This window comes from Protopterus annectens, chromosome 4.part1 (genome assembly GCF_019279795.1).
Source record: "Protopterus annectens isolate FY-2018-M chromosome 4.part1, PAN1.0, whole genome shotgun sequence".
Lineage (NCBI taxonomy): Eukaryota > Metazoa > Chordata > Ceratodontiformes > Protopteridae > Protopterus > Protopterus annectens.
This window is the reverse complement of record NC_056734.1, coordinates 978,370,378-978,393,273: the sequence shown is the minus strand read 5'-3', so window position 1 is coordinate 978,393,273 and position 22,896 is coordinate 978,370,378. Positions and strand designations below refer to the sequence as shown.

The following is a 22,896-nucleotide window of genomic DNA, read 5'->3' as shown; positions in this document are numbered from 1 at the left end:
TCAGTTTTGGGGAGAACTTTTCTGTGGTCTGTTCGTTCTGTTTGCTGGAGTAGCTTTTGCTTGAGTTTGGTTAGAATTGGATCCTGTAAGTGCCAGCATGTTTTGTGCAGTTAGTGAACATAAAACATGACTTTTTGAAATTGAGTGCATGTGGTGGCTTGATTCGGAGAAGGAAAGTTTTTAGTATAGCCCTGTGGTCTACTGAAATTGAATATTTTTTTAGAAAGACAGTTTTGTTTTAGTGCACAACTGTTCCCAGCCTCCTGTCAAAAGGGGACACAAGCATCCGGTGGTCCCAGTCATTTTAGGTAAAGTACTTTCCCGTTCCCAGAAGTGGACACCTGCGCTCCTGAAGCCATTCTTGAGGCTACCATGATGTCAGGAATTGGGCATGTCCATCCAGATTGATCATGTATTGTGGTATTCTTTGGGCACTTGACACTACACATGGTCCTGTCTGGGTTGGAAGGCTGTACATTGTATTCTGGGAGGAGACTGAGGGGTGTCAGTGAAGTATTACCTTCCAGGATAGATAAACAATAGAAGAAGCCACACATTGACTTGGAATTTGGGAAGTACCTCTTGCCAGATGTTTTGTAAACAGGCAGTAGTTAACTGTTCTGCCTGAAAATAGTTCCCATTATCTAAAGCTTCATGTCCTTGAAGGCTGTAGAGTCCCTGCAACAAGGTTTTAACCTTCTGGGTAAGGAGTTGCCTCCAGATGGAAGAAGGGTTACTTCCCAGCTCTGGTTAAGGACTTGCAAGAAACTGAAGGGGGAAACTAAATTCTCTCACATGCCCTCCCCTCTAGGTTATCTTTTGAGCACAGTCTCTGCACTCTGATTCTCCATTTAAAGAGATCTCAGTGAGCCTTAAGATTGAAGCCTTCCTTTAGGTGGGAGGGTAGAAGCACGAGGCCCAAGAAAGATAGTTTGATTTACTGGTACTGGATGCACCTGTACCATTCACTTTTTCTATTTTTTGGGAGCTTTGAAAGTTGACTTGGCAACCTCTCAGAAATCTGACTGTTGGCCCTCTGCACCTAAGAAGTCAAGTAAGATTTATAGGTGGAGTACTGCATACAACTCATTTCATGAGTCTGGTGGCGTATTAGCTGCAGTACCACTGAATCCAGAAAACTGGATGATTGGTTCTTCCAATTCACTTCAGTGAAAAGGGTTTGGGGACATTCATTGTCTTGGGCAACTGCTTCTATCGGGCATCTTAAGTCCTTCATATTTGACATGAATCTTCTGTAAAAGTTTGAATTTCTTGAGGTTCAGAGTAAATCCTTCTTGGTGGTCCAGAGAATGATCTTCCTAGGTTGACTGAAATCTGTCAACTTTCTTCTCCAAAGTGGAGGAGTACTAGTTATTGTATTAACAGTCCAGAGAAAGGTCAGTGTGATCGCTGTCCTATTCCTATGTTGCAGTATTCTTACTATGGGATTTCCTGCCTCAGGCTACCTGAAGTCAGCTCTTATACTAAAGCTTAAGCTTGGTTGCTGTAGGTGCGTGGGAAGTTGCACGTAGGGCCATAAACCACAAACCTGTAAATGTGACCTCTGCCTGCACAGACCTCAGAACTTTCCAGCCGCAGACTTCACATCTTCTGCTTCACTCCTACTAGAAGACTTCTTAAAGTTAAGTACCCCATTGGGGAAAACTTTTTGTTTGCTTTGCTTGAGCTTTGTTAGCTGTGTCTAATGTTAGCTAGTGTCTGCTTAGAAGGGCAAATGCCGTAGCTGGCATCAGATACAACAAGGATTCCCACAACCATTTTTGGTCTCTGGAAGGAACTCTGTCATACCGCTTGTTTTATTTGCCAATCCTTTGTACCGAAGTCCCTTCACAGCCATCTGGCCACATTAAATTTATATTTAGAGAACCAGTGTCTCAAAAGCTTGCACGCTTAGAATGGACCCAGTCGGCTGCTCAGACTCTACCACAGTGGAAAAAGCCAAGGTTTCCAGGCCTACTTCCATTCTCTCTGCCATCTGACATCCCGCCAGCTGCCAGTTTAGGAGTTGAGGGACATCCGACAGAACCGACTACTTCAGCTCCCGTCAAGGAGGCCTCTTCAGAAGTTGCAGCCTGCATGTCTATGGAGATGGCTCGGACATCTGTTCCTACCAGTGTTGAGGGGGGACCAGTAACGGTCTCCCTCCCCATCAGCCATTCCACCAGTCTTACCTGCTTATCTGGATGCTTTTACCTCTGCATCCAAAAAACGACTCTTGACCACCAGGCAGGTTTTGTAAGGCTCCTTATGACTAAAAATTCTTAGTTTAACCTCCCACCACCACCACCCCCCCCCCCCCCCCCCGGCAGACCCTGCAGTTATTGCGGTCTCCCCAGACGAGCAATCCAGACTTATTCCCTCTGCATCCCTTTTGCCTGCTGATAGCAAAAGCATGGACAGGCTTTGTAAAGTGCACAACTCTTCCACCCTGGCCCATTCGTGTTATAAATTACCATACTTGTATGGTTAAATGGCACTGGACCTCGTCTTACAAGCTACTAATCTCCTGGTTACCACACCTGACTGCCTTACTAAATCAGACATAACATCAAAATTGTGTCTGACTTCACAGGTAGACATTCCATTAGGTGGACTTATGACGCTGCAGAGGCCTCTGCTAGGTCAGCAATTTGTTTGTCCTTTTCAGATATTCTTGGCTGCACCTACAACCTCTTCCAGAAGACTTTAAAACTAAGATTATGGAAACCCCATTACACCATAACCTTTTTGTTTGCTAAACAGTCTGCAGAACCTTTTAAAAACCTGCAAGCGAAACGCAAGGATCTACAGGACATCAAGCATTTGCTTGTCCCCTATTCCAAAGTATTACAGGGACTACCCTGCTAAAACGTCACTTGTCAGGAGAACCCCTTCCTCTGCCACCCCCTTATCTGCCAAGCACAAGGGGAACCAGAAGGCAAGCATTCTCCAAACTTGCCCCCTCTCCACCAAGTCCTAGACAGTCCTTTCAGGATAGAAGCGCATCCAACAATGCGTAATTGCCTTTCCCATATGCCCTTGTCAGCCCGCCTATCCCACTATTTACCTATCTGGAAAACCATCACTTCAGATCAATGGGTACACAGTATCATTCAAAATGGATACTTCCTTTCTTGGAGGGAAAAGCCCATCCCAAAGCCTATTCCCTTTCCCTCCAAATACCAAATCCACCTCCTGCCACAAATTCTTCAAGACCTTCAAAAACTAGGAACACTAGAACCTGTTCCTCCTAGGGCAGGAAGGAAAAGGATTCTACTATGGACTTTCTGTTCCCCAAAAAAGATGGCCCTTGGAGACCTGTACTGGATCTCTTTCCTCAACCAATGTAGTAGTCCTATCTCGCCTACATTCGTACCCGTGGGTTCTGAGCCGAATATCTGCTCCTACTCAGCCGATTTTTACTAGCTCAAAGTCTCTCATTGGCTGGGCTAAGCGGGTATCCCATGGTGCACTGCTCCATATCCTCAGATCTCATTTGCCGCTTGTGTAGCTAGGACGTGGTCTCGCTTGGCTGTGGAGAAGTACCTTCTTTTCTTGATGTAAGAGAAGATGTTAAGTTGTCTATCTCGCCTTCATTCTTGCTGGATGGGTTAAAGCTCGAGAGTTGGTTCCACTGGCTCGAGGCTCCCCTTATATCCCACAATGCTAGGCGGTATTACCTCAGATCTCGTTTGCCGCTACAGCTATCGAGACGTGTTGCTTCACCGGCTTCAGCTTAGTGTAGGAAATAGTTTAAAAAATTGATTAAATTAGTTTTCCATTCAGTTTCCCCTTAACTAGAAGAAAGGGATAAAAAAAACTTCTTACCCTTTTTTTTTTTTTTTTTTACCTCAAGAACTTATATGTTCTTCCCTTAGGCCTTTGGGCCCTCCCATCCCCTTGGAGTGTGTGTTTTTTTCTGTAGGGTCTTAAACACTAAATACTAATTTATTTAGTTTGTTTTCTTTCTTAGTATATAGTGTAATCGGTGTGTTTGTGTGTGGTTACACTTGTTCCTTGATATGTCCAAGGATTCGAAGGTCTCAGGCTTCAAAAAGTGTGACTCGTGCTGTCAGAAAATGTCTCTGACAGACTGTCACACTTCTTGTGTGTACTGCCTGGGACCTGCAGGACACTTGTGCTGTATGCCATGGCTTCAGCCCTAGAGTCCTGCAGGAAAGAAAGAACAAGCTCATCTTAAGGGGCTTGCTTAAGCCTGAAGGTCCCCCGACTGCTTCTTCGGGTAAACCCTCTAAGGCTCCTAGGTCTTCGACTCCAGCTACTGAGTGGGCGCCTAAGACTACAACATCGGCTCCGGCTGGAGCCGATGAGACGCGAGCTGCTACTTCTGTGGTTCCCTCTGCTCCGGCTGGAGCCGAGGCATTGGAATTTTCTGAGTCGGCTCCGATCAGACCATCGGAACAGACATCTAGAAAGAGGTCCAGGTCACCGTCCCTTGGCTCCGTTCATTCGGCTCCAGCATCTCCCTTGCTGTCTGAATGGAGCCATAGATCTCACTCCTCTAGGTCATCGAGGCTTTCTGATCATGACCTTCAGAGGGTAGTGAGTCGACTACTTAAGTCCGAGGCACTGGCCCAAATGCTTCAGAGCCCGACTCATCAGTCTGCTTCACCCTGTCCCTCAAAATGTTCCTCCTCCGACTCCTTTGAGCTCAGAGCCGGGGCGTTTCGGAACAGAGACTATGGTAGCGTCGGAACCGATACAATTGTCTTTTCTTCCTTGGAAGAATCTCTTCCTCGTCTGCTCCGAGGGGGTGAGTGGCATCGGACCCTTGTCCGACCCCGCTCTCCCTCTCGGCGCTTCGGCGCTGGTGAGTTTGGCTCCGGCATCGGCCTCGGAGCCATCGCTGTCGGTGCCGAAGGAGGTTTTCAGCTTTTCGGAGCGGGGACCTTTGGCTCTGCCTGACAGAGGTGCCTTCGAGGTCATGCGGAGTGTGTTGGAACCCGGTTCACCACAGTCGGCTCCGTCCGTCCCTCCCTCTTCGGTGCCTCAGGTCTGCTCACTCCCTCATTCCAGACTGCAGAGAGCCAGCTCCTCAAGAATCCCCTGTGGGGATCTCATCCTCTTCTGAGGCCTCTCCTGAATTGGCAGGGGTGCCCCCTAGGAAGAGAAAGTGTAAGAGGAAGCACATAGACTCACCTGAGTCTGTCACCTCTGACACGGATTTAGAGGATTCCGAGGGTTCCCCCCGTTCCCCTTCTGAAGATGTCTCCTTTGCAGACATTCTAGAGATCCTGAAACAGGGGAAATTGGCCAGCCCTTAACCCTTCGGAGGATGAATCTGTGTATCTTGAGGCATTTGGCTCTCGCCCTTCCACCTCCTGTGTGTCCCCCTTTGACCCCCTCATGCAGGTGGTAGCTAAAAAGGCTTGGACGGCTCCTGACTCTGGACCCCACCCCCAGGAGACCTTCAAAGTTTATCACAGCACCAGCAGATAAGCAATTTCTGACTAAGGGAGTTTCTGTGGATGCTATGGTGGTAGCTGCCGCCAATAAGAAGGAGCTAGCTGATCCTTCGGTGCCTGTCCATCCCCCTAACAAGGAATCTAGGTCTATGGACAGGTACGGGAAGCGGATGTTTTAGTCAGCGACCTTTGCTATGCGTTCGCTGAACTACCTCTGTCATTTCACTCGTCTTCAAAGAGACTTGATCAAGGAAGCGAGTGAGATGTTAAAGGATCCTACAGCTGCGGGTTTTCAGGACAAGATGAACGCTCAGCTGGCTACCCTAAATTCTATAGCTAACTCCTCCATGCGCCTCCTTTCATATGCGGCTGATGAAGCGAGCAGAGCCGCAGGGACAGGTGTAGCCTTACGCCGGCATGCCTGGATGCGGCTATGCAATTTTGCGGACCCCTTTAAAACGTCTTTCACTAATTCCCCGTTTGATGGATCATCCCTCTTTGGTCCTCAAGTGAAAGAAACCTTGACGAGGTGCGAGACGGATGGCAAAACTCTGCTGTCGGAGTCTTTTTTTCTACTCCTAGGCCAGAAAAGTGGGAAAATGTGGTTCCGCAAACAATCTCAAGGGACTTTGCCTGACGCACAGAGTCTATTCCCCTCCAGAGGCAGAGGGGGGAACAATAATGGTAGACGTCGCCCTAGAGGCAGGGGGGGTCCGCAGAACCAGGGCAATCGAGAAACCTTTTCCGATGAGCCCTTCCAGCATCCCTGAGGTGTTGCCCGACTGTCCACCTTTGGAGGCAGTCGGGGGAAGATTGTCACTGTACCCAGAAGCCTGGCGATCCCTAACTCAAGACAAGTGGGTACAGTCCATTTCCAAAGGCTATTCCATTCCGTTCTTTCGCATTCCACATCAATCAAAAAAATCCCTTCCAGATGTTCCACCCGCTCAAAGGGATCAAGCAGCGTTGGAAATTTCAAAGTTGCTTGCAGAAAGAGCCATTCAGCCAGTGCCAGCAGACCAGCAAGGATCCGGAATCTACTCCCAAGTTTTTTGGTTCCAAAGAAAACAGGGGACTGGAGACCCATTTTGGATCTCAGTATCTTGAACAAGTCTGTCAAGAAAACAAGATTTCGGATGGTCACGCTACAATCCATCCTACCCCTATTGGGAAAGGAAAACTGGATGTGCTCTATAGACCTCCAGGATGCGTACCATCATATAAAAATGAACAGACGCTCCAGGAGATTCCTCCGCTTCAGGCTGGGAACCAGTCACTTTCAATTCAGAGCCCTGCCCTTTGGACTCACCACTGCCCCCCAGGTGTTCAAATGCATGGCAGTGGTAGCTTCTCACCTGAGACGTTGAGGATTCCAGGTGTTTCCATACTTAGACGACTGGCTCCTCACAGCTCCTACCAAGCATCTTCTTGCTAGAGACTACACCTTTCGCATTTTTCAAAAGTTAGGTATCTCAATAAATTGCGAAAAGTCTGTTTTGTCGCCTTGTCGTGCTATTACCTTCATAGGCGCAAATCTAGACACAGTCCACATGTCTGCGAGACTCGCAGACCAAAGAATAGCAGACATACACAAACTGGCCTCCCTTCTCTTCCACAGCAACAGTCAAAGTCAGATTAGTTCTGAAAGTCCTGGGGATTATGGCGGCTGCTATCCCTCTACTTCTATTAGCCAGATTTCGCATGAGAATCCTTCAATGGATGCTCTTCACACAATGGTCGTACCAACAACTTCCGATGTCCCACACCATTGTGATTACGCAAGCATGCAAGAATCATCTTCTTTGGTGGATTTCTTCCCCCCAGCTCTTCCTAGGAAGACCCTTTGTTCCTCCCCCTCCGGTTGCTACTCTGACAACGGACGCCTCCCTGATCGGGTGGGGGGGGCATTCAGGGCAGAACAGTCCAGGGCATATGGCAGCCAGATGAACGCCGCTTGCATATAAATGTTCTAGAGATGAGAGCAGTGCTTTTAGCGTTGCAAGCCCTTCAAGACTCTCTTCCCTTGGGAACGATAGCAATTCAGACGGACAACATGTCTGCAGTGTGGTACATCAACAAACAAGGTGGAACCAGGTCCTACCCCCTATGTCGAGAAGCACTCAGACTGTGGCAATGGGCGATTTCTTCTCAGCGTATTCTGATAGCAACGCACATCCCTGGGAAGTCCAATCTTATCGTGGACAAGTTGAGCAGAGCTATCCTCATGCCTCACGAGTGGTCTCTGAAGGATTCTATCTTGGAGAAAATTTTTCTCAAGTGGGGTCAGCCTTGTTGCGACCTTTTTGCTACTCCCCAAAACAGCAAGTGCAAAGATTATTTCACCCTCTTCCTGTTACCAGGCCAGCCCAGCAGAGACGCTCTAGTCCAAGTTTGGCCCCGGGGACTTCTGTATGCATTCCCTCCCTTCCCACTAATCTCTCAAGTGATACAGAAAGCTATCGCTCAGAAGGCCTCATTGATCCTCATTGCTCCTTACTGGCCTCGACAGGTTTGGTTCCCCCTTCTACATCAGTTTCTGTTGGAGCAACCTTGGCATCTGGACCTAGTTCCAGATCTTTTGATCCATCAATCGGGTCAGTTACATCGCTCCCTCCCCTCTCTGAACCTCACTGCTTGGTTCCTCCAGTTCCAACCTTAGCCAGGCTTCCTCAAATATCTCACTCTGTTCGAGATATTTTGATAGCTTCCCATAAATCTTCCACTCGGAAGATTTATCTGAGTAAGCGGAAACGTTTCACCTATTGGGCTCAAGAAAGGGACATGGATCCCTTCACTGCTCCCATCCAAACAGTCCTTGATTTTCTAGCTGAACTTTTCCATGCAGGTTCATCTCCTTCTACCCTTAAAGTTCAATTGGCAGCTATATCTAACTTTCATGTGGGCATCTCAGATTCTGCCATCATGTCTCACAAGCTTTGCAAAGCTTTCTTGAAAGGAGTTTTTCTTAAACCTCCTATAAGAACTCCTCCTCCTTCTTGGGACCTTAATTTAGTTCTCACATCTTTGATTCTTCCCCCTTTTGAACCTGCAGCTTCCTGTTCAATGAAATTGCTATCCTGGAAGACTCTCTGATAGCCATTACTTCAGCTAGAAGGGTCTCAGAGCTTCATGCACTCAGCAGTCGACCACCGTATCTGTTGTTTCATAAGGACAGGGTATCATTACGGACCAATCCATCCTTTTTACCTAAAGTAGCCTCTGCGGCAAATCTAAATCAAAACATAGACCTTCCTGTGTTTTTTCCTAACTTTTCTAACAGATCTGAACAAAAATTGCATTGGCTAGATGTTCATCGTCAATTAAGGTATTATTTGGACAGGACCAAACAGATCAGAAAAACTGACCAGTTGTTTGTCTCTTATGCAAAAAGCAGAAAGGGCCTTGCAGTTTCGAAGGTATCACTCTCCAGATGGCTAACATCCCTGATTTCCTTTGTATATGAAATTAGACATTCGACTAGAGCTTTGGCTACCTCTATAGCTTTCCAAGACAGGCTGCCTATTGATTTGTGCAGCAGCTACATGGGCTACTCCTCACACTTTCTTTTCTCATTATAAGTTGGATTTAGCTTCTAGACAGAGCTAATTTTGGTTCCACTGTACTCTAGTCTGTTCCGATAGGCCACCCGGGTCAAGGTGCTAGGGACGCGGTCCCATCCAGCAAGAATGAAGGCGAGATAGACAACTTAACATATAGAAGTTATGTTCTTACCATAACGTTCCATGTTAGTTGTCTTCTTCTCTCCTCCTTTCTTGCGTCCCACCCTCCTTCCCCCTAGCCTGGACAGACCTAGAGGAGTTTGTTTGTGACCTCTCTTTCTACCACCTCTATTATATATATGTATATGCTATACTATGCATATATTCCCTCATCAGGTTTCAGGTCATCTTCTTCCTTTCCTGTTAGAGGTGGGTTTTCCCATTTCCAGTAGTTCTGGATTTATTATTGGCTGGGCCTAGCTTACAAACGAGATCTGAGGTAATACCGGCTAGCATTGTGGGATATAAGGGGAGCCTCGAGCCGGTGGAACCAACTCTCGAGCTTTTAGAGTGGCCGAGTCGGAGCCGAGGTCGGCTCCGAACCCATCCAGCAAGAAAGAAGGCGAGAAAAAGACAACTAACATGGAACATTATGGTAAGAACATAACTTCTATTTTGTTTCAATCAAAAGCTATTTTCATAGCTGTTTAAATCTGTCTAATTTTGTCTGGTGTGTTAAGCTTGATTGTTAAGTTTGTGTGGTATCCCTCTTACTGTTCCCCGGGCTAGGCCCGTTTCAGTTAGAGGGCCTAGTTCTCCTCAGTTTCTTTCTGTTTACCACAAACCGTTTAAATTAGAGGTTTTGGCTACCCTCTCCTTGTGTTCCATTGGTTGAAATTGTGCTAGAGTTTGTGTGAGTTTGATCACTGCTTTGGTGTTGGTTACCTCAGTGTCTTTCCCGCCTTTACTGAGTGAATGCCTGTTCTGGTACTGACTTGGTTTTGCGATGTTCATGTTAGACTGCTGCAGTCATTACACTTGGGTTATCCTGCAGTCAGGCGTTCCCGCAGTCGGCCTGAGTTCCAAAGTCTTGGTCCGGCGTCAGTTGCTGTCGCTTCTTCCCTGACGTCAGTGTGCCAGGGGTATACAAGATGCATTCGATGCCATTTTCTTCAGTCTGTCTTGCCGCGTGGTGCCCAATGCAAAAGCAGTTTGCAAGTGCAGGTCGGCTGACTCTGGCTATGAAATTCGACTCAAAAAATCTCAGTAGTCTTCAATAAAGCTAAGTACCCCGTTGGGGAAACTTTTTTTTTTTTTTTTTTTTTTTTTTTTTTTTCCTTTCTTGCCTCAGTCCGATGTCAGAAAAGGTTAATTGTATTTCTTGTGGAAAGCAAATACCTCAAAAGGACTTCCACTCTTACTATATTCCATGCCTAGGGCCCTGTTCACGACGTCAGTAGTCGGTTTTGTGCCAGATTTAACAAACGCACTATAAAATGATGTTTTGATTTTGCTTTGCACTAATTTGGCCGAAGGTTCAATTATACTATACCGTCGGATCAACAGACTACTGCAATTCTCAAACGCAAAGACAAGGATAAAGACAGACGTCCGAGGTCCAAAACCGAAGCCTCATCTAGGCCATTCGCCAGTTCAGTGAGGTGCTTTCGCAGCACCTGACACCTGCTACCTCAGAGCCACAGGCAGTCTCAGACTCCCACGTGGAGACTACTAGGCCTCTGGAAACTCAAGGTATTGGACCTACGGAAACTAATCCTTCAGATGGGTCCATAGCCGCTGAGCAGGCATTGGCTTCTGAGGGTGTTTTCAGACCTTCAACTTACCATTAAAGAAATAGCCAGGACAAAAACACCATTAAAGACAGAAGCAAGTACAGCATTCTCCTGGACAGTCCTCCATGCCTGAGAGACAGATGCTTAAAATGGCCGAAGACCTCATTACTCTAATCTGGGGTTCCCATCCCCCTCCTGAGAAAAGGTCTAGGCAGGATACAGACTGATTCCTCTGATCAGGTTTCCATTTCCTCTGATTCCTCTTCTGACCAGAGATGCTCTCTACCCCTATCTGATGCTGAAGAATCTATCCCTTCAGCCTCTCCTCCTGAGGATTACTCTTTTGGGGAAACTTTACATACCATGAGGGGGCATTTCCATTGGAAACGTCAGGATTATTCAGAATCCAAGAAAAGGCTCAGGGACTTCTTTTATTGCCTCGGCACAGGCCCCTGGCTATTCCGCCTGTGTTGGATATTGTGGACGATGTGTTCTGACTCCTGCTTATTTCAGGATTCTTTGCCCCCTGCACCAGCTAAGCCAGATGGGTATTAGAGTCCCTGACTCTTTCATTTTTCTTTATAAAAACCCTTCTGCAGACCCAGAAACCATTTCCCACGGTCCCAAAGGGGTTAAGGCTTCCATTGCAAAAAATCCAGTCCCCTCTGACAGATTCTAGAGCATTGGATAGATGGCATAAGAAAGTTTACACCTCTGCAACTTTAGCAGTAAGGGCTTCATAGGTTCATAGATTCATACTAGGCTATCTGCCCAAGGGCATTTATAAGCCTAGCCCATAGTTATGTGGCTTTCGCTACCCCTTTAGTTTGAATAAAAACTATGCCTATCATTTTGCTGTGCCTCTGTCAAGCAGTGACACTGAAGTAATCCCTGGGGTATATCTGCAATCTCCCATCCATTGGTCAAGATTCCTCTTGAACAAAGCCAGAGAGGTGCTCTGCCTCACATGTACCGGGATTTTGTTCCACAGCATAGGGAGTCTCTGGGTGATGAATCTGTCCCTCCTGCACGTTCTATTTATAACCGTGTCAAGGTTTAAGTCTCCCGCCCTTGTGGTTCTGAGGGATCTAGATTTTTTGAGGTGAAGCATATTCATCAAATCTGGGTTTGACATGGCCTTATGTCAGGCACAGGTCACCTCTGAGCAAGCGGTATGAGACTGAATAGAGCTGGAGTTCTTTCAGTCGGGCAGCATAAGACATATTTTTGAGACCCTTTATCCTTTTGGTGAGGAACTTTTGGGGCCTTTCAAGCTGAAGCAGGTGTCTGGTCAGATACATTCCGAACGGGGCATTGTACTCAATCATAGGTCTGAGTGATGAGTTTCACATGCTTAAGTACCAACAATATTTAATGACTCCGTTAAAACAGAAAATGCTTGCAAGCTCAGAAGCTCCTGACTATAAAGAAATGCAGGATTTATTGCATGCAGTGGAACAGGTGGGAAAACATACTCTGCATTGTGGTTTTGATTCTTTAGAGGCATCTTGTAGAGCCGCAGTTACAGGTTCTGTGATTCGAAGACATGCTTGGTTAAAAGAACAGAGTTTACCTGATCATGTTAAGGCAAAATTATTGGATGCTCCTTTGCAGCATGATATGTTTGGTGTTAAGGCAGAAGAGGTGTTAAAGAAAATGGAGGATAAAGCTAAATCTATGCAAACAGTCAAAGATTTCTTACAGGTACAGCCACCTTGATTTAGCAGAAATTGGCCTACAAAGAATTGGTCCTTTCCAGTGTCACAGGCCACAGAGGCAGATAGACGCCCAAGAGGCAGATCTCAACCCCAAGGCTCTAACAGACAATGACAGTGGGGTAACTCAACCCCAAAAGGAGGTGAGGACAGGTATCAACCTTATAGGAAACAGTCCCAATGACTTTCCCCTTCGTATGCCAAGCATTTCCTTTTTGGCAGCCCCCTTGCAGGGGAAACTAGCACTTTTTTCTCAAAATTGGCAAACAATCACCCAAGACAAATGGGTTCTAAATATTGTGTCTCGAGGTTACAGGTTCAGCTTTTACACTTTTCCAAGGATAAAAGGAATGCCAAACCTGTCACAAAATCAATGGGCAGAGGCTGAAAAACAATTTCAGCATTCATGGACATGAGAGCTAAAAGTACCACGACAGGAACAAGGACGAGGATTTTACTCGAGACTTCCCCAGAAAGGACAAAGCCTGCAGACCCATACTAGACCTTTCAACTCTGAATACTTACCTGGATGTCCCGAAATTCAAAATGTTGACACTACACTACAGCAGCTTCCCGTGCTGGGCAAGAAGGCTTGGCTTGTTACTCGAACTCCGAGGCATACCTGCATGTCCGTATCCAGACAAGATTGCAGAAGATACCTCCGATTCCAAGCTGGTACAATGCACTACCAATTCTCTGCACTGCCCTTTGGCTTATCTACTGCGCCCAGGGTCTTTTACAGAGTGCCTGGCACCAGTAATTGCATTTTGCAGACAAAAAGGAATTCAAATATATCCATACCTGGACGACTGCCTCGTTCAAGCAGAGGGAACATTCTTCTAAAGCATCTGGCGTTTGTAAAAAAAAGTTGCTGATTTCTTTTCGTTTACTGTGTACCCTAGAGAAGTCAAAACTATTGCCCTCACAACAGATAATATTCATGGGTGCCGGCTTAAATACAATGGCCCAGATGGCTTATCTCGCACCAGACAAACGAGGACAACTGACTCAATATTTTCAATTACTGGCAAAAAAGTCCCCTCTCCCTGCAAGAAAAATTCTGCAGGCCCTGGGATTCATGGCATCCTGCATACTACTAGTCCCGTATGCCAGACTGCATATGAGGAAATTACAGTGGTACCTAAAAAGTGTTTGGACTCAACACGCTCACAGTTTAGAAACAGTAATACTAATAATTCACTGCCTACAACAGGAGTTTCGATGGTGGGTACAGGCATGTCACCTCAAGGGTCAGCCTTTCACTCTACCCACAGCCAGGCAGACTCTAACAGATGCTTCGGACTATGCCTGGGGAGCACACATGGCAGGAAAATGTATTCAGGGCAAGTGGACCACAGACCAAATGCATCTTCACATCAATCAAACTACAAAAATTCTGCACAAGGACTTACCACACACAAGCATGGAAAGTGGATGCTCTTTCGTTCAGCTGGAAAAGCCTAAAAGTTTATGCCTTTCCACCACTACCTCTCCTTTTCAAAGGTACTCCTAAAAGCCAGACAAGAAAAAACACAGATGATCCTGATTGCTCCAGACTGGCCACGCCAGCTCTGGTACCCAATCTTAAAGAACTTTGCTCAAAGCCCACCATGGATTTTGCCTCAAATTTCACACCTCCACAATCAGATCCTGCACGGTCAGCTCAAGACCCTAAACCTGGCTGCATGGCAGATTCATTAGCCAAACAGGCAACACCTCTTTCTAAAGCTGTTATGGATGTCCTTTTGGAGGCCAGAGGCCTAGCACCAGGAAATCTTACTCAGAAAAATGGAAGAGATTCTGTGTCTGGAACCAGGCTCATAGCCTTGACCCTCTTGTCCCAAACATTCCTCAGAATTTACAATACTTAACTCTGATGCTGGACAAAGGCCTATCCTTCTCATCAATTAAGATCCACACCTCTGCCATTTCAGCACATTACAACACGGATCTTCCTTTATTCTCTCATCCCTTGCTAAAGCAGTACCTCAGAGGGGCAAAAAACATAAGACCGCCCCGGAGGGCACCAACACCAACTTGGGACCTCAATTTTGTTTTGGAAAAACTGACCCTGCCACCTTTTGAGCCAGCCAATACGGCCGATCTAAAATTTTTATGGAAAACGGCTCTGCTCCTGGCAGTAACTTCAGCACAGAGTCTCAGAGCTGCAGGCATTAATGGCAGTGGAACCTTTTTATAATTTTTCATCAGGACAGGGTTTCTTTAAAGACAAACCCTTCCTTTATGCCAAAGGTGGTATCTAGTGTGGCTCTTAACCAAACCATCCATTTGCCAACTTTTTATCCAAACCCCCAGAATAAAGGGGAGAAACTTCTGCACTCTTTGGACATTCACAGACAGCTACGCTTCTACTTGGACAGAACAAAAGCTTTCAGGAAAACTGAGCAACTATTTGTAGCATATGCTGCAGGATCACAAGGCAAGGCTATATCAAAACAGACAGTCTCCAAATTGATAGGACACTGTATTCGTTACTGCTACACACAGCATAGAAAATCAGTCCCTAATAACATTAGGCCAAATTCTACCAGAGCAACAGCCACTTCAACAGCCTTTCTCAGAGGAGTACCAACCAAGGAAATTTTGGAGGCTGCAACTTGAGTTCAGTGCACACCTTTACCAAGCATTACCACTCACCTCTTTACTCCAAGTCCAGAGCAGGGCTTGCCACTGCAGTTCTGCAGGGCCTCCTAGTCAATCCTAACTCTTTGTAAACCAGCCACCCAACCTTAGCTTTGGGATTCTACTCAAGTGTAATGACTGCAGCAGTGTAACACAATGAACATAGTTTTGTACCCACCATAAATGTAGATGTTAGAGTGTTCACACTGCTGCAGTCCAGGTTACCCTCCCTCCATCCCCTCTGTCCTAGCTGGACTTAACTATACTTTTCTATATATAAGTTTTATTAGCAATATGTATTGCCTGTCTACTTGGGGGCACCTGACATCTGGGGCATGAAAAACTGAAGAAAATGGCGTCGAATGCATCTTTTATACCCCTGGTGCACTGATGTCGGGGAAGAAGCGACAGCAACCAACGCCGGATCAAGACTTTGGAACTCAGGCCGACTGGGACTGCCTGATGGCAGGATAACCCAAGTGTAATGACTGCAGCAGTGTGAACACTCTAACATCTACAGTTATGGTAGGTACAAAACTGTACTTTGTGGGCGCAGTAGTTAAAATGTCTAAGGATACGAAGGAGCATAAACCTTCGGGATTTAAAAAGTGCTCAAAATGTGGGTACAAAATGTCCATAACAGATGGACATTCCATTTGGGTTTACTGCTTAGGAGCCATCCATCTGCAGGAATCCTGCAGCTTTTGTCATGCATTCAGCCCTAGAGTTCTCAGAAAAAATAAGCTAATATTAAAGGGACTATTAACCCTCTTTTGAAGAGGCTATGGATTCTGCTTCCAGTGGCAAGTCTAAATCTGGCAAGTCAAGAAGGAGATCTTTGGCTCAGTCAGCCTCATTGGAGCCTTCGGAGAAAATGCCTGCATCGACCTCCTTGGCTCCACTGTCCTCTGGGCCGCTGGAAGGATCGGTATCTATGGAATCGGCGTTGGCTCCAATTGTATTGGAACCTCCTAGGAGCTGATCGCCTAGTCTAAAACCTACTTCTCCTGAGAGAAGATCGCATTCTCCATCCCTGTCCTCCAAATCCTCCAGGACCTTTTCGGATGTGGATAGGGTGGTTCAGAAGCTCCTCCAGTCACCGGTTTTGGCAAAATTGTTTTCGGCTCCGGACTCTGTCCCGACACCACTTTTGAGCATTCCTCCTCAGAGCGCGTCTGTCTTCGGAGCTGGAGTGTTCCATGCCGCATGATGTTTCTAGGCTGGTTCCAACGCACCATTCGGTTCCATCGGTACCGACATCGGCTCTGACCCCGTTGGCTCAGTCATCGAGGTTCGGGAGTCTTCGGTTGGGCCCGAGGGGGACATCTTGGCGCTTATTTAGGTTCAGTCTCCCTCGGCTTGGGGAACTCTTGATTCCTGTCATGGCCTCTGAGACTGGTCGCTCCTTGGACTGGGGGGGGGGGGGTGGCTTTGAACCTCTGCGGACAGTGCTGGCCAGGTCATCAGTCACGGTCCCCCACCACTCCAGTGAGAGCTTCTGTTCACCCATCCGTGGACAGCAGAGCACCAGAGCCTAGGGATGCCCCCAAGAGTGGTCCCCAAATTTGAGGGTCCCTCAGAGTTGGTGCCTGAGGAGCCCCCAGAAAGAAAACGTGCAAGAGGAAGCACAGACTCCCAAGACGAGTCCCTCCCCTTTGATGCTGACCTCAAGGAATCTGAAGGGTCCCCCAAGTCATCCTCTGTTTCCTTCTCCGATATCCTGGAGATACCGAAACAGAGGTGACTGGCCCTCCAAAGCCCCTTCCGAGGAGGAGTCTGTATTCCTTAAGGCTTTCGGTGCTCCCCCCTCCACCTCCTAGGTGTCTCCACCCTTCGAACTCCTTGACCTGATTTGTCAGAGTGTGGGAGAATCCTGATTTTTGTGGAGCCCGTGCCCAGGCAACAAGTTTCTTTCCGCCCCCCAGGGCAAAGTTTCTGTCTAAAGGAGTTCCTGTAGATGCCATGGTGGTGGCGGCAGTCACCCAGAAGGAAGTAGCAGAGTCTTCTTCATCCGTCCATCCTCCTAACAAGGAGTCTAGGGCCATGGACTGGTACGGGAAGCGTACCCTCTCGTCTGCAACCTTTACGTTGCGGCCGCTGAATTACTGGTCTCACTTCACTCTGCTCCAGAGAGAGCTCCTCAGAGTTGGGAGATACTCTTGTGGGTAACTTTCCTGAGGCGGTGGCTCAGTCGGTTAACGCCCAGGTTTCTACCCTCAACTCCATTGTCAACTCATCCATGCGGCTCATTTTGTATGCAGCCGAGGGAATGAGTAGGGCAGCAAGCTCAGAAATCGCCCTTAGGAGGCAAGCCTGGCTGTGCTTGTCACTTTGCAGAGGCCTTCAAGTCTTCCTTCACTGACTCCCCTTTTGATGGTTCTTCCTTGTTTGGAACCAAAGTGAAAGACACCCTCGCCAGGTGCGAGCAAGAGGGAAAGACCCTGTCTGCCATAGGGGTCCTTTTTTCCCTTCTTTCTAGGCCTTATTCCAAGGCCCAGCGAGGGGTGGAAATGTGGTTCAAGAAATCTGAGTTTTTTTCCTGCCACACAAGGTGAGCCCCCCTCCAGAGGCAACGGAGAGGGGTTATTTAGGGAGACGTCGCCCCAGAGGCAGAGGGGGACCCCACAATTTGGGAGACTGCGACTCATTCCGTGGTTCTCCATGCTCTCATTTCTGAGACTGTGCCAGTCTGCGCTTATCCAGAGCCAGTCGGGGGTCAAATTTCCTTATATCTGGAAGCCTGGGAAAGAATTACCCAGGACCGATGGGTATTAAGGATAATTTCCGGAGGTTACCTCATTCCATTCTCATCAGAACCTCCGCCAATCAGAAAAATCCCAGACGTACCACCCAGTCAAAGGGATCAAGCAGCCTCAGAGGTCTCGCAGCCGCTAGAAAAAGGAGCTATCCAGCGTGTCCCCTCAGACCAAATCTGATTAGGGACTTAGTCAAGATTCTTTTTGGTGCTGAAAGGAACAGGGGACCAGAGACCCATACTAGATCTCAGCCAACTCAACAATCACGTACACAAGTCCAAGTTCCGTATGGTCACACTACAATCGATTCTCCCATTGTTGGGAGAGGAGGTATAGATGTGCTCCATCGACCTCAAGGATGCTTACTACCATGTGAAAATGGACAGAGCATCCAGGAGTCACCTACGCTTCTGGCTGGGAGCCAGTCACTTCCAGTTTCAAGCCCTGCCCTTTGGTCTCACCACCGCCCCAGGGTGTTCACCAAATGTATGGTGATGGTGACTGCTCACTTGAAGACGTCAGGGATTCCAGGTGTTTCCGTACAGGGACGGCTGGCTCCTTGCCGCCCCCACCAGGCATCAACTAGTTCAAACCAGGGATGCTACCATCAATCTGTCACCAGTTGGGCATAACAAATTGGGAAAAATCTGCCTTATTGCCCTCACAGCGTGTCACCTTTATAGGAGCAGAATTAGACACCATTCGAATGTGAGCATTCTTACCACAAGAAAGGATCACAGTATTACAACAGATACACATGCTGATGCCCCTGAGACAAGCTAAGGCAAGATTGGCTCTCCAACTCGTAGGGACCATGGCAGAAACTATCATGTTGGTCCCTCTAGTGAGATTACACATGAGACTTCAATGGCCCCTCTTTGTTCAATGGTCTCTCCAAAGACTACTCCCATTATCTCATCCCATCTTGTGGACCGATGCAAGCAGGACCTCCGTTGGTGGCTGTGCACCAACAATTTGAAGGGGGGAAAGCCCTTCGTTCCACCCGTCCTGATTGCCACGGTGACCACAAACTCCTCCCAGATGGGGTGGGGGGCATTATCTTGGCAGGACCGTCCAAGGCACGTAGCAAGAACACTAGATACATTTGTATATAAAAGTCCTGGAGATGAGAGCAGTGCTGCTTGTGTTGCAGGCACATCAGAAGGTTCTTCCTCTAGGGACGATTGCGATACCACACTACTGACATGTTGAGTGTATCTCAAGCAAGGGGGAACCCGGTCTTACCCTCTGTGCAGAGAGGCTATGTGAATGTGACATTGCGCAATAGCTTCCCTGGAATGTGTGTTGCCATCGGAAACAGTTGGGAAGTCCAACGTGAATGCGGGCAGGCTAAGCAGAGCTATCCTGATGCCTTACGAGTGGTCCCTGAATCGCCTGATTGCAGAGCTAATCTTCAGCAGATGGGGTCAGCCTTGCTGCGACCAGTTTGCCAGCCCTCTCAATGCGAAATGCAGCAACTACTTCATAAGCCTAGCCAGAGTGTATTTGGCTTCCGCCTCCCTATGATTAGCTTACTGTGCCTCTGTAAAGAAGGTCACAGTAGGTACCCTTTTAAGATTAGTTTACTGTGCCTCTGTCTAACAGGGACACAGAGATCCCAGGGGTGAATTCGCGATTTCCCATCCACGCGTCCAAATTTCGCTTGAAGAGGGTCAGCAAGGGGCTATGTCTAACATGAATTGGGATTCTATTCCAGAGTGAGGGGAGCCACTGGGAAATGAATCTGTCCCTCCAGCATGTCCTATTTATTTTTGTGCCTAGGTTTAGGTCCCTGGAGCATGTAGCTCTAAGGGACTTGGATTTTTTTGAGGTGGAGCATGTCCATTAATTCTGGGTTTGACATGGCTTTGTACGTCCGGCATAGATCGCCTCAGAGTAGGTGGTAAGCAACTGAGTAGAGCTGGAATTTCTTTAGTCGAGCTGCATAGGACACCTGTTTGTAGCCCATGATCCTCTTGGTGAGGTACTTTTGGGGTCTCTCCAGTTGCAGGTGTCTGGTAAGGTACATCCCAAAAGGGGCATTGTATTCAATTATGGGCCTGATGAGTGACTAGTAGAGGGGCACAATGACCTCTCTTGATCTAGATGCGAACCCTTTTGTGATAAGGTGGGCTATATAGAAGGTCTTTCTAACCACTTTGGCAACGTGATTATCAAAGGAGAGATTACTATCTACTTTGGTCCCCAAATCTCTAATTACTACTTCCGTACTTAATGGATTACCACCTATGTGGTAATTTGTGGGCACCTTGTTTTTCCCAAAGGGGATGACTATGCACTCTTTAGCATTTAGCTTGAGGCCGTGGCTCTGGCACCAAGCATCTGTCTCTGAGACCCTTTTGGAGGATGCTTGTGTCAGCTGGAGATTCAATTATGGCCCCCACTTTGCAGTCATCTGCGAACTTTGTCAGCCATAATACCCCCGTGTTAGTCTTTACCTCGGAGAAGTATATACCGAACAAGAGAGGTCCCAGAACTGAGCCCTGTGGGACGTCACTTGTAACTGGTTTGGATTCGGTCATGGCACCTGCGATTCTGACCATGTGGGTTCCATCTCTGAGCCAGTTTGCAACCCATCTTGTGATATAGGGGTTGATATTTAAGCTGGTAAGCTTATTTATGATGCCCGCGTGGGGTATTGTCGAAGGCTTTTGCGAGGTCCAGGTAGGCTGTGTGGACTACCTTGCCCTCATCTATGGCTTTGGTAACTGTTTAAAAGAAATCAACTAGGTTTAAGAGGCAAGATCTGCCCTTAAAGCCGAATTGGGTAGGGTCCAGTGTCTGGAGGCTCCCATTGTCTTTGTTTATGAGTTCCATGATAATTCGCTCCATAGCTTTACAGACCAGACTAGTCAGGCTTATGGGGTGATAGTTTCCGGGGTCTGGCGTGGGACCACTGTAGCTGTACGCCATTCTTTGGGTACATATCCTGTAGTAAGGCTAAGTTTGAACAGTGACTTAATGTGAGGGTTCAGTTCTTGCTGCTCGTGTAAGACGCAGCCTGGGACACAGTCTGGTCCCATAGATGCTGTGTTTTTTGCTTTGGAGAGGGCAGCTTTCACCTGTGCATCTGTGATGTCAGGGAGGTTACATTCAGTTGGGGTAGGTGTTTGCTCCTTTGGGGGAGAAGGGGGGGGAGAAGTTTGTGCTGAATCTGTCTGCCAGGATGTTGGCTATGTCTGTAGGTTCGGTATATTTTGTACAGTTATGCAACAATTCAGAGCATATCTGGGAGTTTCCGCCCATTTTCCTGACAACTAAAGGAGGCCTTGTGATTATCTTTAGTGTCTAGGGCAATTTTTCTTTCGAAACTGGCCTTTGATGATTTTGATGATTTTATGGGGGATCGAAGTTTCTTACTAATACTGATCAGAGATGCCTTCCGTTTTTGGGATTTTGCTGTGTCATGTAGTAGCTTCCTCCTTCTGTTTAGCTTATTTATGGCCGGGGTCCACCAGACCGGTCTCCTGTTTTTGGAGGAGTGAGTCTTGGTTTTATTTGGGATAGCACGATCCATGCATTCCTGCAGGTGCTCATAGAATGCAATTGTAAAGGATTCTGCGGATTGGGCTGTTTTATCCTCTGGCCCAGGGGCTTTGAAGGATTCCACCTCAGTCTTGAAGTGCAAAGCTGGTTTTTGAGAAATTCTTTACAGTGATTTCCTTGGCTGGGGGTGGGGACGGGATATGGATGTCCAGGGAAATTTGTTTATGGTCTGATCTTACCAATGAGGAGTTTACCTCTGGTGTGGAACATAGTCTCCATGTTGGTGATGACCAGGTCCTCTTGTGGGAGTGGTGACCAGTTCCATTGCGTTTAGAGTTTATAAATTCAAGAAACCATTGGGCGAGGGTGTTTGGGCTAGAGTAGTTTTCCCAGTCAATGTTTGGGTAGTTGAAGTCCCCCAATAACATAATGTTTGGAGAGACCTTCATATTCTCCAGTGTTCTCAGGAATGCGAAGTGGGGTTACTGTAATAGGGAGGGTGTTCTGTAGCAGGCTACAAACTGAAAGGCAGATGTTCTTCATTCCACATTGCTGCAGTCCTAACTATTGGGTAGTCCGCTGTCCAGTCGGCCCGAATACCAAAGTATATGGCTGACGTCGGTCAGGGCGCATTAGACTGGCGTCGATGCGTCAGGGTACTAATCGCATGACCGGCGTCATATCCTCAGTCTTTTTTGCCGCATGGTCCGATGCAGAAGCAATTTTGCGAGTGCAGGTTGGCGTTCTGAAAGTTTCTGAAGTCAGAGTTTCAGACCGAATCAAAGTTGGCTAAGTACCCCGTTGGGGATTATTTTCGTTTTTCTTGCCTCAGTATTTAACGGATGTCAGAAAAGTGAATAACTGTATTTCTTGTGGGAAACAGATACCTCATAGGGATTACCATACTTTGTGTATACCTTGTTTAGGGCCTGAGCACGGCGTTGTTGGTTGCCGCTCTTGTGCTAGATTTAACAAATGCACTATTAAGAGAAGGTTAGACTGTGCCAGGTTAGTGTTTGGGAAGCGTTGTAATTATAAAATGCCGTGGGATGCTCCGGCGCCCGCTTCGTCAAAAGCGCAAGGACAAAACAGCAAAGCCTAAGGTTGATGAACCGGCAGTCCCGGACGTCGGTCCTTTGGAAGAGCTCAGTGGAGCCAGAGGTTTTGCCAGGAGTTTCTTTGGAGTCTCAGGCAGAGACTTTACTGTTACAGGATGTACCCTCTCAGGAGGTAGGCCAGGCTGAGGGGCTTCTCAGGTAACTGTTCTTCCCTCTCTTCCCAAGGTAGTTAGGGCCTCTCCTTCTGTTTCCAAAACTTCTTTGAGAGGTAGGCCAAGTTTAGCTTCAGTGGGGGCTTCTCCTAGTTCTTCAGGTTCTGTGCCTAAGAAGCATATGCTTAAAATGGCAGAAGATTTGATTACTATGATTAGAGGTTCTATGCCTCCTGATAAGAGGCCTAGGGTGGAACCTGAGTTTGAGAGTTTTGAACAGTGTTCAGAGGCTTCTGAGTCTTCTGCGGAAGACTTGCAGGAATATCCCCCTTATTCTGATTCTGAT

At 47.3% G+C, this 22,896-nt stretch overlaps 1 protein-coding gene across 1 annotated transcript in view; it reads left to right on the top strand.

The window, feature by feature from the left end:
* Nucleotides 1–22,896, top strand: part of LOC122801350 (nucleolin-like) — a 345,442-nt gene that overhangs the window by 75,003 nt on the left and 247,543 nt on the right. The gene's annotated exons all lie outside the window — the stretch shown is intronic.